We start from the raw sequence: 15437 nt of genomic DNA on the forward strand, positions 1-15437 counted from the left end.
GTGTCCCTCTGGGGGCCCCGGCGGTGCCTAGTGTACTTCATGCCTAATTCACCTTCCTGGCGCTTTTCCCAGAAAGCCAGGCGTCCTCCGAGCATCAGGCCACCGCTGCTGCTCTCAGATGGTGCTCTGAGCCTGAGCCCTTCTCTGTCGGTGAAGAATGTGTTTGCCTGGGTGCTGCATGAGGTTGCAGAAATTAGTTTCGTTATCTTTTTTTTTAAACCCTCCTACCCATTTATAAAGAAACTTGATTCCTTACTTTTTTTAAATTCCTGCCACCCCGCCCCAGGCCCAGAGCTTTGAGTCTTTTCAGCAGACCTGCTGTAGGCACCTTTAAACTCAGACCAAATTTAATCATGACTTCTTCCCCTCCCACAGCAGTGTGCCCAGTGAAACAGAGCAACCCCCATACCCACACCTCAAGGCAGGGGCCCCTGGCTTCCAGCCTGAGTGCTGGGCTGCAGGGTCCTCCTTCTATAGCACAACTCACCCCAAAACACAAGTCAACCTCAAATGCATTCAACACCTGCTGTTTCGTGCTCCACCCCCCTCCCCCCCAAATTATTCTCAACTTTCTCCGGAGGTTCCAGTTCCCTGGTTTGGACACACCAGGTAAAGGGCCAGACTCGGCAAAGGCTTCAAGCTCCAGACCTTCACATACTGTATCCTGGTACATCAGAAGCAGTCTGATTGGGGGCAAATTAAAGTAAAATGAAAACAGCCAGGCACTGGGAAAGGGGGCTTGGAAAGACTCTGCTGTCTCTGAGCGGTTACCTGCATACATGCCTTTTTCTAGTGGGGGGGGCGGGGAGGGGGCCATATAATGTCTTGCCCGTATTAGGCCACTTTTGACTAAAAGGAAGAGCTATTTATAATTATGCCCACTCCTGTCTATTTATAACGTATTATTTTGCACAACTGTGGACTCTAGTGATATGGGGTTCCTGGGAAGTTGGCCAGAGAGGACACAGCAGGACCAGAGTTTGAGAAGAAGGTCAAGCAGTGGTCCTACCTCCTGGCACATAACATCCTACTGCTGACAGGCCTGCCGAGGACTCTGTGACTGCTAACCAGGGGCCCTTAATCCAGTCTTCTTCCATTAAGACACGTGTGTTCACGTGGGTCTCAAGAGCAGACCTAAGGCAGCTTCAGCTGATGGGGGGGCAGGGGGAGGGGGTAAGAAAGACCCAGCCCTCCTCTGCTCAGTGGCCACCAGTATTGCTTTATAACTCGGATTAGGAGACCTGGTTCCAACCCTGGCTGTGTCCCCAGTTTTATTTTATTTTTTAAAATATATTTTTATTGATTTTAGAGAGGAAGGAAGAGATAGAAACATCCATGATGAGAGAGAATCATTGATTGGCTGCCTCCCGCACATGGGGATCAAGCCCAACACCCAGGCCTATGCCCTTGACTGGAATCAAATCTGGGATGCTTCAGTCTGCAGGCCGATGTTCTATCCACTGAGCCACACCTGCTAGGGCTGTGTCCCCAGTTTTAAATGAAAATTGAGTCAACATATGCTTTCCCCCTCCTTGGGTCTCCATGTCTTCAACTGTTAAATAAAAAGTCTAACAGCCTCTCTGCTCAGCTCGTAGAATTCTGCTTTAGAATTCTACTTTGCAGTCCAGGAAGTCTATGCTCTGTGTTAGGGACCCACGTATGAGTAAGATTTAGTCTCTGCCACCCAAGGGCTCAGTCGGCCCAGAGAAAACCAAGAATTGCTGAATCTCATTGTGTAATCATATGGCAATTAGAACTTTAAGGCATCTGGGGAGCAGAGGGGCAGAAACAACTTTTCTTGGACTTCAGGGCTTTTTCCCAGAAAAATGTTATTTTTTTTTTAATCTTGAATTAAACCAGATATCTACTGAAACCTTCTGTATTCCAGGGTATATGGGTGCATACCAAGGTATACTCTGGGTATAGAGATACAGTGCTTTTAAAAATACATTTGTCTTTGTGGATCTTGGAAAAATTCTATGAGTCATAACATAAGATGAATAAGAGATTGTCACTGGCATTTCAGGCCGAGGGAAAGAATGTGCAGAAGCGAAGTGGTGGGATGTTCCAGAATTTCTAGTAACTCGCCATATCCCCAGTACTGGCCACTGGGGAACAACAGCCAGGCATGTGCTGGCAAAGTGAAATGGGATTAGAATGGGGAGGGCTTGGTAGATCAGCTAGAGATCAGGGTCTTAGTAGTAGAGGAGAAACAGAGTCAAGGTTGATGTGAAATCGGGAAGTGACGAGGCTGGAGTGAGGTTTTAGAAAGGTCACACGGGGAGGTCAACTGAAATAAACACCAGTGGGCTTCCAAGAAAAAGGAGAGAGCACTGTAGCTGGAGAGATCAAGAACATGGGAAATTTTTAGTGATGTGCAACTGATGCTGTAGATGATGGATTGTGTACTTATTACTACTGATGAGATTATACAGTGGCCACTGACTTGCCCATTCTCAAAGGCCAAATTCATGACCTTTGGAAGCTATTGCAGTGCAGGATACATTAGACAATGTATGCCAAGTGCCTCAATCTTTATGTGATTGACAGTAATTTTCAGGTTGAAAGTAAAACAACCATGTAGTAGGACAATCTGGGGAGTGATCTTTATTTGTTTACTTTTTACCTATATGACCTTGGTTTAATTTAGAATATCTTAATTATAAAGTGGAATTATAATCTAAATTTTACCTAACGTAAAAATTATGGAAGATGTGTATAAAGCAGCTAGCACAATATCTTACACATTGTAAATAGATATTATTATTATTATTACTACTAGAGGCCTGGTGCATGAAATTCGTGCACTGGGGGAGTGTCCCTCAGCCCAGCCTGTACCCTTTCCAATCTGGGACCCCTCAAGGGATGTCTGACTGCTGGTTTAGGCCCGATCCCACAGGGCCTAAACTGGCAGTCAGGCCTCATCCGGCAGTCGGACATCCTTCTCACAATCTGGGACTGCTGGCTCCCAACCGCTCGCCTTCCTGCCAGCCTGGTCACCCCCTAACCACTCCCCTGCCAGCCTGATCAATGCCTAACTGTTCCCCTGCCAGCCCGATTGCCCCCAACTGCCCTCCCCTGCTGGCCCGGTCACCCCTAACAGAATAGTAGTGCCCTCCCCTGCAGGCCCAGTTGCCCCCAACTGCCCTCCCTTGCTGGCCTGGTTGCCCCCAACTTCCCTCCCCTGCAGACCTTGTCCCTCCCAACTGCCCTCCCCTGCTGGCCTGGACCCACAACTGCCCTCCCCTGCTGGCCTGATCGCCCACAACTACCCTCTCCTGCCGGCCATCATTGACCACATGGGGGTGGCCATTTTGTGTGAGAGTGTGAAGGTCAATTTGCTTATCACCTCTTTATTATATAGAATTGTTATTATTGGAATACATTCACAGAAAGCAATCCAACATTTAATAAGAATACGAATAATAGATAAGATGCTACATCATCAATCAAATATGTGGGAATTGTTGAACATATAGTTGTAGGAATGGTGAAATGCAATAAGCTTCTATGATGAAATATGTGCTAATTAAAACTAGGATGATATCATTCTGGGAAAACATTTAAACAGGTCTTCTCTGTAGGACAGTCAAATCCAGTTGCCTGCGGTGAATGCTCTCAGATCATTCTCTATCTTGAAATATATTTAGCTGCTCCTTCACTCACTTCATTGCTCATTAGTTCATTAATTCAGCAAACATACAGTGGGTGCCTGCCAAGGGTGAAGCCCTAAGCGAAGCACCATTTGTGGATCAAACAAATGGTTTTTGAGAATGACTTCTAAGACCACCATATCACTTTAAGGCTGATATGTACCACAAGTGATGCCATTCACCTTTCTTAACTCCCGCAGAAAGCCATTCCTCGGCTCAGAAACCCGTGACAAACTTTTAGGACAAATTGTATAGAATGCCACCTCATGGTGACATACTGGCTGTGGACTGCACAACTCTCATTCCCATGGAGGTGTCTGGGAAGGAACCCTGGAGCTGGGCAGACCACATTCTTCTTGGCCGTACATGGAACCTTGAGCACAGACACCAACAATTTCATCTCTCACTCTTCCTGGTCACACACCCGGCAGCCACTCACCTCCTGTGGACTCCAGTTCCCACCTCTCCCCCCATGGAAATCTCCCGTAACCCTGATACCTTTCTCATTTCTTAAACAGCTCGTGTGCAGAAAGCCGTTGTTTATCTACAAGGTGATTCCTAGTACCGCATATACCAAGGATGGGTCAGGGATGTGTGTCTCTCTTTGGATAAATGGTCCACTGGGACAAGTCCAGGATATAAATACAGAATTGCCATGTGGGAACCATTTTTCCTCGGGCCCTGGTTTTGCATCTCTGCTTCTGCCACAGAAAAATAGCTGTGGAGTGCTTGCTGACAAAGGACGCGAATCCAGGGGAAATCTTGTCGGTGCTCTTAAATTCGAGGAGGGTGGGAACCCGGCATATGGGCATTTCCTGGGGATTGTAAGTTGTCTACCATCCGGTTACATATTGCTGCACAACTAACAGAAAAAAAGTAAGAACAGGTCAAAGGAACCAGCTAGCCCAGGAAGTGCTACAAATTTACATATTACTGTAAGAACAGGTTCAGTTTGAAAGGTGTTGTGGGAAATCTAGTGTCTGTTTCTATACCTGGCACACAGAAAGGCCTGGAGGGAGAAGGCAGCCCCGGATCCAGATCCTACACCCTTCTGTTTCACAGACCTTAGGGCCTTGAATGGCACTTAACTCCCCTGTCCTTTGTGGAATGGAAATAATAACACTGTCCTTACAAAGGATTGGGCTAAATGGAATGATCGCTTACATCCCCCTCCGGCTTATAAAATCCAACTTCCAGGATGGGGAAAATGAGCTTGTCACTGGTAGACCAGTGTCTGAACAATGACGCATTGAGTTTTCATTCCATTTGGGCCCCAATTCAGCCAATTAGGACCATGGCCTCAGACGGCCCTCCTTGCTCAGATTAAGGTTTATAAGAATTACTAAGTGTCCCCTGCTTGCCAGTTTGAAAGCACTCTTATGTATTTTGTCCCATTGAACCCTCCCCTGAGCTCCGTGGAGGAGGTCCCACTATTGGCCTCAGCAGAAGAAACTGTGTCTCAAGGAAGTTAGCTCACTGGCTCAGGAGCCAAACACAGGGCTCCTGACAGCAAACCCTGTGTTCATTTTATGACGCAGCTCTCCTTCCTCCCACTGCCTTCCCCTGGTGCCTGTCCTCGCCCCTTTGCCCCTTTTCCTCTCCTCTCTTCCCTCTTTAATTTCTTCTGTGTCCAAATGTCATTCTAAATTTGAAGCAGTTTGTGGGTCATGCCCTGGGGCTCCTTGCATAGAATTTCATTTGATCACAACGACAAGAGTTGCAAACCAGGAAAGCATGTTTGAACACAAAGGTGACAGCTACGGAATAGTAGTGCCAACGTGTGAGCCCCGGGTCCCCAGCTGGGCTTACAGCTGAGCGTGTGTGGGTAGCATGGAGACCCAGCTGTGGGTGGGCAATCTGCTCAGGACTACAGATGGGAGGGAGAGTAGGTCTCACCGTATCGCTGCAATTCACTTGCACATAGGCATGCTTGCTCTTGTGGTTCATAAAACACAAACATGTACACAAATAACTGATTTCATAATATGTTTTCCTGTGAGGCAGTTAAAAATCTATCTAAGTGTAATTGCTATCACTCAGGACAACGCAGAATTTTGCACCATTCAATCTGGGTCCCAGGACTCAGAAACGTTGAGGCTTGTTAGCTCAGTATTTCTGATTGTCCTTTTGCCGCCGCCGGCTCCAATGGCTGGCCTCGCCCTGCTGCTGACCCTTCTTTCCCCAGAGGAAGGGAGAAAAGGAAATAAGTAATTTTTTTTCTGCATTTAGTTTGTGACAAGCATTTTGCAAACCCTCCCTCACTCATATTCTTCATGGTCAAAGGAAATATAGGCAAGACGAACTCCATTTACAAGGAAGAAAAGCTGAGTCTCCGCAAAAGTGAGTTGCTCTGTTGAGTAGAACAGGAAAAGAAAGTATTCAAAGTCAGGTGAGTCTGAAGCCCCTCCCTCTGCACTTTTTACTCCACTATAGACCTATTCAGTGTAAAGGACGGTGAATGCGTCTGCATAGGAACCCATAACAAAATACCACTGGCCAGAACATAAATGACAGAGATTTGTTTTCTCACATTTGGGAGGCTGCCAATCAAGGTGTGTGCTTTCTGCTGAGGCCTCGCTCTCTTTGCCTTGCAGATGGCAACCTTCTCATTGTGTCCTCATGTGGTCTTTTCTCAGTGTGTGCACACTCCTGGTGTCTCTGCTTCTTCTTATAAGGGCACCAATTCTATTGGATTAGGGCCCCACCCTTATGACCTCATTTAACCTTAACTACCTCCTTAAAGGCCCCATCTCTAAATATAGTCAAATTAGCCCTAACCAGTTTGGCTCAGTGGATAGAGCATTGGCCTGCAGACTGAAAGGTCCCAGGTTCGATTCTGGTCAAGGGCATGTACCTTGGTTGTGGGCACATCCCCAGTAGGAGGTGTGCAGGAGGCATCTGATCCATGTTTCTCTCTCATCGATGTTTCAAACTCTCTATCCCTCTCCCTTCCTCTCTGTAAAAAAATCAATAAAATATATTTAAAATAAAAAAAAATAAATAAATACAGTCAAATTAGAGGTGAGGATTAACATATGAATTTGGGGAGACGCAGATTCAGTCCATAATAGACAGTACAGTGCTCTGGGACTTTTTTTTTTTAACCACAAACATTACAGAGCATACTAAGATCATATCTCTGCCCTTGAATTTATTTATTTATTTTTTTTGTTAATCCTCACCAGAGGATATTTTTCCATTGATTGTTTAGAGAGAGTAGAAGGGAAGGGGGATAGACAGAGAGAGAAAAAAACACTGATGTAAGAGAGACACATTGATTAGTTGCCTCCTACAGGGGCCAACCAGACCAGGATGGAGCCTGCAACTGAGGTGCCCCTGACTGGAATTGAACCCAGGACCCTTCAGTCCATGGGCCAATGCTCTATCCACTGAGCCAAACCAGCTAGGGCTGCCTTCAGAATTTATAATTGAGTTCAAGCACACAAGATGTACATAAAGTAATCCTACCATAAAGTCAACTGTAGAAACTATAACTATAAAATAGAAATTAAATAAAGGCCAAGATTTTGTTTGCCATTTCATTCTTTAGAGTAGTCCTTTGCAGAAAATAGGAGATATATATATATATATATATATATATATATGTGTGTGTGTGTGTGTGTGTGTGTGTATGTGTGTGTGTGTATCCTATATAATAAAGAGGGAATATGCTAATTGACCCTCACACCATTGCAAAGATGGCGGCGCCCACAGCTAATAAGGAGGGAATATGCTAATTGACTGCCCCGCCCTCAAAGATGGTAGCACCCACAGCCACAAGATGGCAGCACCCAGTCCCTTCAGCCCCGCTGGGGTGGGCAAGGCCGGGCCCGTCCCCAGGCGGGCCTGGCCACTCTGCACACCTGCCTCCAGAGTCCCCCAGTCCCCTCAGCCCCCCAGCCACCCAGGGCCAGCCCAAGGCACAGGCAAGCCTCAGATGGTGGCTGCCCAGCCACCAAGGGGCTTTCCGAGGCTCAGGTAACCAGGGCCAGTGGAGACTTGTGCTGTCAGCAGTGGCAGCAGCAGAGGTGTGATGGGGCATCGCCTTCTCCTGATCACTGGGTCGCCTCCCACCCCTGAGGGCTTCCAGACTGTGAGAGGGGGCAGGCTGGGCTGAGGGACCCCCCTGTCTAGTGTATGAATTTTCATGCACTGGGCCTCTAATATATATATAGTATATATATGCCTAAAACATGCTTGGAAATTCTAGAGAAGAAAACGAATCTTTCCAGCCAGGAAATGGAGAAAGGAAAACGTTTGAACTGACCTTGAAGTCTGAGCAGAATATCAGCAAGTCAAGATACAAAGGTGTTTTAAGAGAAGCACTTGAGTGTGCCAAGTCCTGAAGGTATGAAGGCACAGGCCTGATGGGATAAGAAACTGCAGTCAGTTAACCTGAGCTGAAAGCAGAAGCTAAAGGATGAGAGACAAGATTGTTGTTGGACCGTGGGGGTGGGGAGTGTGAATGCTGAACTAAAATGCTAGGACTTCTGTTCATTGGTCAGATGTTCCCCTGGCCAGTGAAAGATCTTTATTGTCCAGAAATCTCATGTTGTTGTAGAAAGTGCACTAGACTAGGAGCTAAGCTAATTGTAATTTTTCCTTTTTAAAAAATATATACTTGTGTTAGTCATCTAGTGCTATGTAACAACCCCTCCCATCCCCCCGCCCCCCAGCCACCCAAGCTTCTACTCCTCTCCTAAGATCACTCATATAGTCATTGGCACGATTCAGGTCCTTGACTGTTGTTGGACTGAGGGTCTCATTTTCTCTCTGGGTGTTGGCTGGAGGCCTCCCTCAGTTCCTAGCCACATGGGCCTTTCCACAGGGCAGCTCACAGCATGACAGTTTGTGTCATTAAAGCAAACATGTGAGAAGAGTCAGAGAGAGAGAGAGAGGACGAGCCAGAGGGAAGTCAGTCTTTTATAGCCTAATCTTGGGAGTGACATTCCCTCCCCATCACTTTACCATACTCTCTCTGCTCATTAGAAGTAAGCCACCAGTGCAGCCCAAATACAAGGGGAGAGGATTACACAGGAAGTGAATCCCTCGTTGGGAGGTTGTCTCCCTTGGCACTCTCTAGAGAGGCATATGGATCTTGGGGTGGAGATTATTATGTTTGACAGGAAGAAATGGAAGCTAAAAGCCATCGACCTCTGCTGAGCAAGTCGATATCCCTCTGATGCTCTTCAAGGGTCTTCCCTCTACATACTATCTCATGGCTAGGCAATGCGCTATCTCAGCCTCTCTGCACCCAACATCTTGCATCAACTTCAGGACACCCCAAACTCTCCTGGACTTTAAGAATGGGCAGCCCGAGCTGGTTTGGCTCAATGGGTAGAGCATCGGCCTGTGAACTTAAGGGTCCCGGGTTCAATTCCAATCAAGGGCACATGCCTGGGTTTTGGGCTCAAACCCCCGCAGGAGCCGTGCAGGAGGAAGACAATCAATGATTCTCTCTCATCATTGATGTTTCTATCTCTCTCTCCCTCTCCCTTCCTCTCTGAAACCAATAAAAATATTTTTAAAAAAAGAATGGCAGAGAATTCTTCAATCTGAAGACATGGAGGTCTATAAGACCTAGGACCCAAAATGCTAAGGTGGCAAGGAGCACCTGGTGGTTGTTAATTTTGTTTTCTGGATAAATCAATCTCTGAGTGGCATTCTCTTAGCCCGGTGTTGTGGAAAGAGCCTGGACTCTGGGATGGGGCAGAGGCACCAGGGATTGACCCAAATCTGACTGTGCCTTTGCATGCCTGTGCCCACCCAGGACCCTCAGGCAGTGCTTGAGTGAAGGGGCTGCATCTTGTCATCCAGTCTTCAAGGGCCTCCTGGATGCTTCTAAGTGATTATTTTTAAGTCCACATTTCACAGCTAAAATGATTCCATTGTGTTCTGAAAAACCTTCTTAATTGAATGTTCTCTTTGTCAACCCAATAAACTGCTAGTTTTGCAATAAGATTCCCCTGGCACCTTTCCTGGGAAGTTTAGTGTGAGAAATTCACTCATCAAACAACAAATATAGTAACAACCGCCTGTCAGTTAGCTCAGTTCTGTTGATGGATCACCTGCTATGCTCCAAGCACCATGCTAGGCGCTGGGCAGAGTGGAGTGGATCACATAGAAACTCGTGATATAACTCATACTCTGCTCTGTTTTCTCCTCTGAGATTTTTCTTTCTTTCTCTTATCATGGTTTAAGCACCAAGCACCATAAGCACCAAGATCTTCTTATACACATGAAGTGAACACAGTAGAGAGGTATATATAACAGGTTAAAATGGGCACACATTTTGGTCACTCTTCCCATTAAGAGATGGGGTTCACTCCTCTCTCCTGGAATATGGACTGGTTTGAGACTGCTGGGAAAAATAGAGAATAGTAGATATGACACAGCCAGTCCCAGGCATTGCCCTTGAAGGACTGGAGGCTCTGGCTTCATTTCTGGAGCCCTGAGCTTCTATGCAATATGTCCAGCCAACCACCTGGATAGAGGAACCAGATGGAAAGCCCTCAAGACTACATGGGCAGGGAGAGGGGCCTGGTGCAGCTGAGCCTTCTAACCAAACCTTGACAAGTCCCCAGGCATGAGAATGAAGCTGCCACCGCCCCTCTAGACCAGGCTGACAGCCAACAGATACCACCCATCAACCACCAGTGGCCCCATCCAAATTCCTGCCACGCAAAATCACGATGTAATAAAACGGTGATGGTTTTATACTATTAAGTATCAGCTTAGCATTTTACTCAGTAATAGAACGCTAGAACAATGTGGTCTGGTTTTCTTATTCAGTGTTCTAGGCAAGTTCCTTCTAGGCAAGAATTACCCAGAGGAGTAAAGACATTCCGATGGCAAGATGGTATTAATAAGAACCTCAAGCTCTCCTTCTCTTGACATTTTTGAGCTAGGGGAATATCTCTTTTCCTCATGGGCACAGCATCATTCGACAATCAATCATCTTATGATGAATTCTTCATGGTTAATATGTCATGGTGGTAGAAGATAAACACTACTTTCTCAGTGATCAGGAGCTTGCCGATGGCAAGGACCATATCTTCTCCCCTCTCCTCTGCTCCACTCTTGTCATAGTGATGGGTATGTATGCCTGCTGAGAGGATGAAAATCCACTAGGAAAACAATGGTGTCATTTATTTTAAGCTTTTAGAATTTTTTCGGTCCTTAGAAGAGCCTTGACTATCATTCAGGGCACCTCCCATCTGCTGTTGCTCTGCCACTGATTTATCAGGTTCCTCTGAGCAAGGTAATTTCTCTCACTGGACCTCAATCATCTGAGCTGCAAAGTAAGGACATTAGAGTCAATGATACTCAAGACCCTTTCATCTCTGACACTCAGTATTCAAATGAGAAGTGTGTTTATTCATTCATTCTGCAAACACTGGTAGCTGCCAGAGAAAACCTCACTAGGACACAGAAGGCAACACGTGTTCCTCTGGGAATGAAGATAGTTGTTCCTTTCTTCAGGGATTTGCATGCTAAGGAGCATCTACATAGAGGAGGATGGCTACTTCCCACTAATTCTAATGAGTTACAAGAAACAATTTCCCATAGAGATGGGCACAATTGTTGCCAGGGACATTGGGAGAGGTGAGTTGCTATTGCCATAACATGAGGACTCTCTTTGAAATCCTTTTCTTGATTTTTCTAAAAACACTGAAACTATGGTAATAACTAATATTTCTTAATAGTTATGACTATGGCTTTATTCCCTGTCTCTCCGTGCAATGCATTATATTCTCTGGTAACTGATATTCATGACCTTGACTGCTGGAAGACTCTTCTCATCTCCATAAGTCTTGCCAAGATTCATCTTGAGCACCAGCTCTTTCAAGAACTCTTGGGTTGAGCTGAGTCTTCGTGGTGCATAGCTGTCTTAGCCAAGCCATTTAAAGAAATATCTATATTTTTATTGATTTCAGAGAGGAAGGGAGAGGGAGAGAGAGATAGAAACATCAATGATGAGAGAGAATCATTGATTGGCTGCCTCCTGCACGCCCCACACTGGGGATTGAGCCCACAACAGGGGCATGTGCTCTGACAGGGAATCGAACCGTGATCTCCTGGTTCATAGGTCGATGCTCAACCACTGAGCCACGCCGGCCATACACCAAGCCATATTTTATCGAAAGGATCTCTGCATATTTCTATTTTCAACTGGTTCATTGCAAGTATGGATTGTGTCTTACACATGGTGGCATATACAGTGCCTGCCCATTATCCATGACTGAACTAACTCTTGTCATATTACAGTTTATAAAGGTTGTTCATCATTATCCCTGTTGAATAATGGAGCTGTGTGTGGTTCAGAGAGGAAAGTGACTTTCTTAAGATCACCCAGCCACAGGGGCCCGCACATAGAGGCTTGCTAATATGATTCCCACATCCTGAGAGCATGGACATCTCTTCTGGTGGGAGGGAGAGTGCTCCAGCCCTGGCCTCCCTCTGGATGCATCTCCTTTGTTTTCCACGTCTGGGAAATGCCCCAGGATTCCCTGCTGCGGTACCCCAGGAGACTATTGCTCAACCCCAGCAGCTGTTCGGGAGGAGAAGAAAAAGCAGACATTCTGAATGTATCATCCATACAATGCAATATTGAATTGAACATCGCTAATGAGCGAGAACTCTTTTACTGCGCAGTCTACTTCCATGAGGTCTAGCTCTTAATTTTCAGTGGGCGTAGCAGGAAGCACCAGTGTAAAGGATAAAACATATATATTACTAATACTGTTGCTATATAAAACAATATTTGGCGAAGATGGTTAAGATATGATTCAGCCCTTGTTCGTCAAGTTGCTAAATATTATTCAGCCAGTGGAGTCACCATATGGTATGTTTCCTTGGGAGGCTGGGTAATATATCGCGTCGGATATAGGATGTGGAAATGAGCCTGTAGCTGATGGATAGAGTCTGGATCAAGCTGTAGACTGCTAATTCCATTACGCTCTCAGGCAAAGACGGAAATGCACATGGCAAGGGGGAAAAGCATCGCTCTGCATGTATCCCTCCACAGGGCTGGTTACTCTCAGAAACTGACGAAGAGTGGGCAGAACCACAATCTAGACACAGATGCAATCTTTGAAGAAAAATGTGTGTGGGCAAGTACAGTACCAGCTGGAAAAGTCTAAATGACTGAAACCTATGACTCAGAAATCTCAAATTGCCTTGAAATTAATGAAGCTCTGTGGGGATGACTCAGTTCATTCATGTCCCTGGCTTACAGGCTTAAACACTTGCAGAAGGGGCCATTGTCCAACATTTGGAAGATCAGACCCCACAGAGGAAGCTGGCCTCAGTCTGGGAGGTGGTCTGGGGGGCGTGTCTCAGGAGCATGGGTGACAGAGGTAGGTGACCCTGTGCTCATTCCTGCCCTAGGCTGAGTGACCTCTGGCACTGGGAGCCCTCCCTGGACCTGGTTTCCATCTCTGTGAAATGAAAAAGGCAGATAAGCCCAGCCAGTGTGGCTCAGAGGTTGAGCATCAATGTATGAACCAGGAGGTCATGGTTTGATTCCCAGTCAGGGCACATGCCCGGGGTTACAGGCTCAGTCCCCAGGAGGGGGCATGTAGGAGGCAGCTGACCAATGATTCTCTCTCATCATTAATGTTTCTATCGCTCTCTCCCTCTCCTTTCCTCTCTGAAATCAATAAAAATGTGTATATTTTTAAAAGACAGATCAGATGATTTCTACATTTGCATCAGCTTTGGTATTCTGATCAGCCAGGGTCCAGGGTCCCAATAAGAAGCAGAACTTGCCCCAGATGGTTCAGATAAAGAGATCTGAATAAAGGAACTCCATGTACATGTGTGTGCCAGGCTAGGGGAACAAATAAGAGAGAATAAGATACCCAGAGACTAGTAAAAGCAGGAAGTCATTGGCGCTTGCATGGCCGAAAGGAAAACAGCATTACTGGAGCCTGTGAGAACGGGAGCTCTGGAGGAGACCCACCCAGAACACTGGTGGGGCTACCCAATGGGTGCCACAGTGCGGATAGGGGTGGAATGCAGTCTCTCCCAGACACACAGGGCTGACCCAGGGGGAGCAGGAAGAAATAACCTAACCTGTGACTTATCCTCCGCCTCTCCACTGTCCCACTGGTGCTTCTCATTCGTCAAACCCAACTGGACGCCATCAGCCAGGGAGCCAGGTAAGCAGGCCACAGGGACTGGCCTCGAGTGGCACTGATCTGGGCAAAGAAGGCAGATAATGCATCTGGAAGGGGCGAAAACCAAAAGGCTAACCACCAGCACTTTGTGACATCCTAGGTGTGGTTACGCTGCTGCGCATTGGGTCACAGGCAGAACACATTTTTTCCCCCAAGCGGTTGAGTGATTCTCAAGCAACAGAGTTTGGGGTGGGAGAGATGGGGGGAGGGGCGCAGGACCAGGTTTTGTTTAGTTGTTTAAGCCATCAGAATGTGTGGGAATGTCTGATGCACAGTAGAGAACCAGGGTATACTTGTTGAATGAAAGGCTGATCACAAATCAACATTTATAAGCATCTCCGGGAGTACAGGGCGCAGCGCAAGCTGGATGCTGTTAATATCTGCTGGATGAATAATGCATGTGTAGGTTCAAAACAAATTACGTCACCCTTCGGATGAAAGGTTCTGCAAACCTCAGGCAAACCCTGGGTATCTTTGTTCTTGTAGTTGCTTTGAGTATGATTTATGGTTGTCATTGCACAATCTGTGTAAATTTCCTGGACTGTGGAAATGAGCCCCACAGTGTGAGGCTCAGTGATGTAATGAATTAATAAGCCAGAGAGGACTTAAAAGAGACATCTTCTGCCTGTTGTCAGGGCTGAGTCGGACCAGCAGGAGTGCTTACAACAGTAGAATGTGTGCACACTCGAGTACTCATGAAGTCACCTCCTGACACGTAGATGTTCTTTGGAGTCAGACAGGCCGAGGACGGACACCCACCAGGCCTCTCTCAGCTCTCTGACTGGAGACAGACACTTGACCCGCCCGCCTTGCGGAGTCGGCGTAGGAACTGGATGAGATGATGTGAGTCATGGTCCCAGTCAAGAGCCCTGCACATAATCGATGTTCACCTCCTCCCAGTCCCATCTACAATATGGAGCCATTGATTTCCTTAGAGTTGATGTCAGGGGTAAGACCAAGGAAAAGGTATTTGCTGTGTTGCCATGCATACGATATTTAAAAGAAAGTCACGTCTGCCCTAGCTGGTTTGGCTCAGTGGATAGGGCGTCAACTTGTGGACTGAAGGGTCCCTGGTTTGATCCCAGTCAAGGGCACATGCCCAGGTTGCAGGTTTGATCCCCAGTAGGAGGCATGCAGGAGGCAGCCGATCAATAATTCTCTCTCATCATGGATGTTTCTATCTCTCTCTCCCTCTCCCTTCCTCTCTGAAATCAACAAAAATATATTTAAAAGAAAGTCACTTCTATGACAGGGACAAGCCTGTGCGTAGGAGAGGCATAAGAGAGAGTAAACATTACAGAACAAATCTAAGTCATTAGTTCTTACTATTCATATTCAGGAACTGATGCTGACACATGTCATCTCAGCATACAGAGGATCATCACACGTACCTGTTGTCAATTCCCTTTAGCGTTCGCTTAGCTCAGGTGCAGACCCTGTTGTCACAGCCTGCGGCCATTGTCCCATGCTTCTTCTGTGATAGCTGAATCCAGCTTCCTGCACAGAGGTTGAAAGCCAGGTACTTTTTTCCCAGCCTTCCTTGCAACTAAGCAAGGCCACAGGACACAATGGGACTGAGGAAAGCATCCTTGGGAAACTTTGG

This window comes from Plecotus auritus, assembly GCF_963455305.1.
Source record: "Plecotus auritus genome assembly, chromosome: 8".
Classification (NCBI taxonomy): domain Eukaryota; kingdom Metazoa; phylum Chordata; class Mammalia; order Chiroptera; family Vespertilionidae; genus Plecotus; species Plecotus auritus.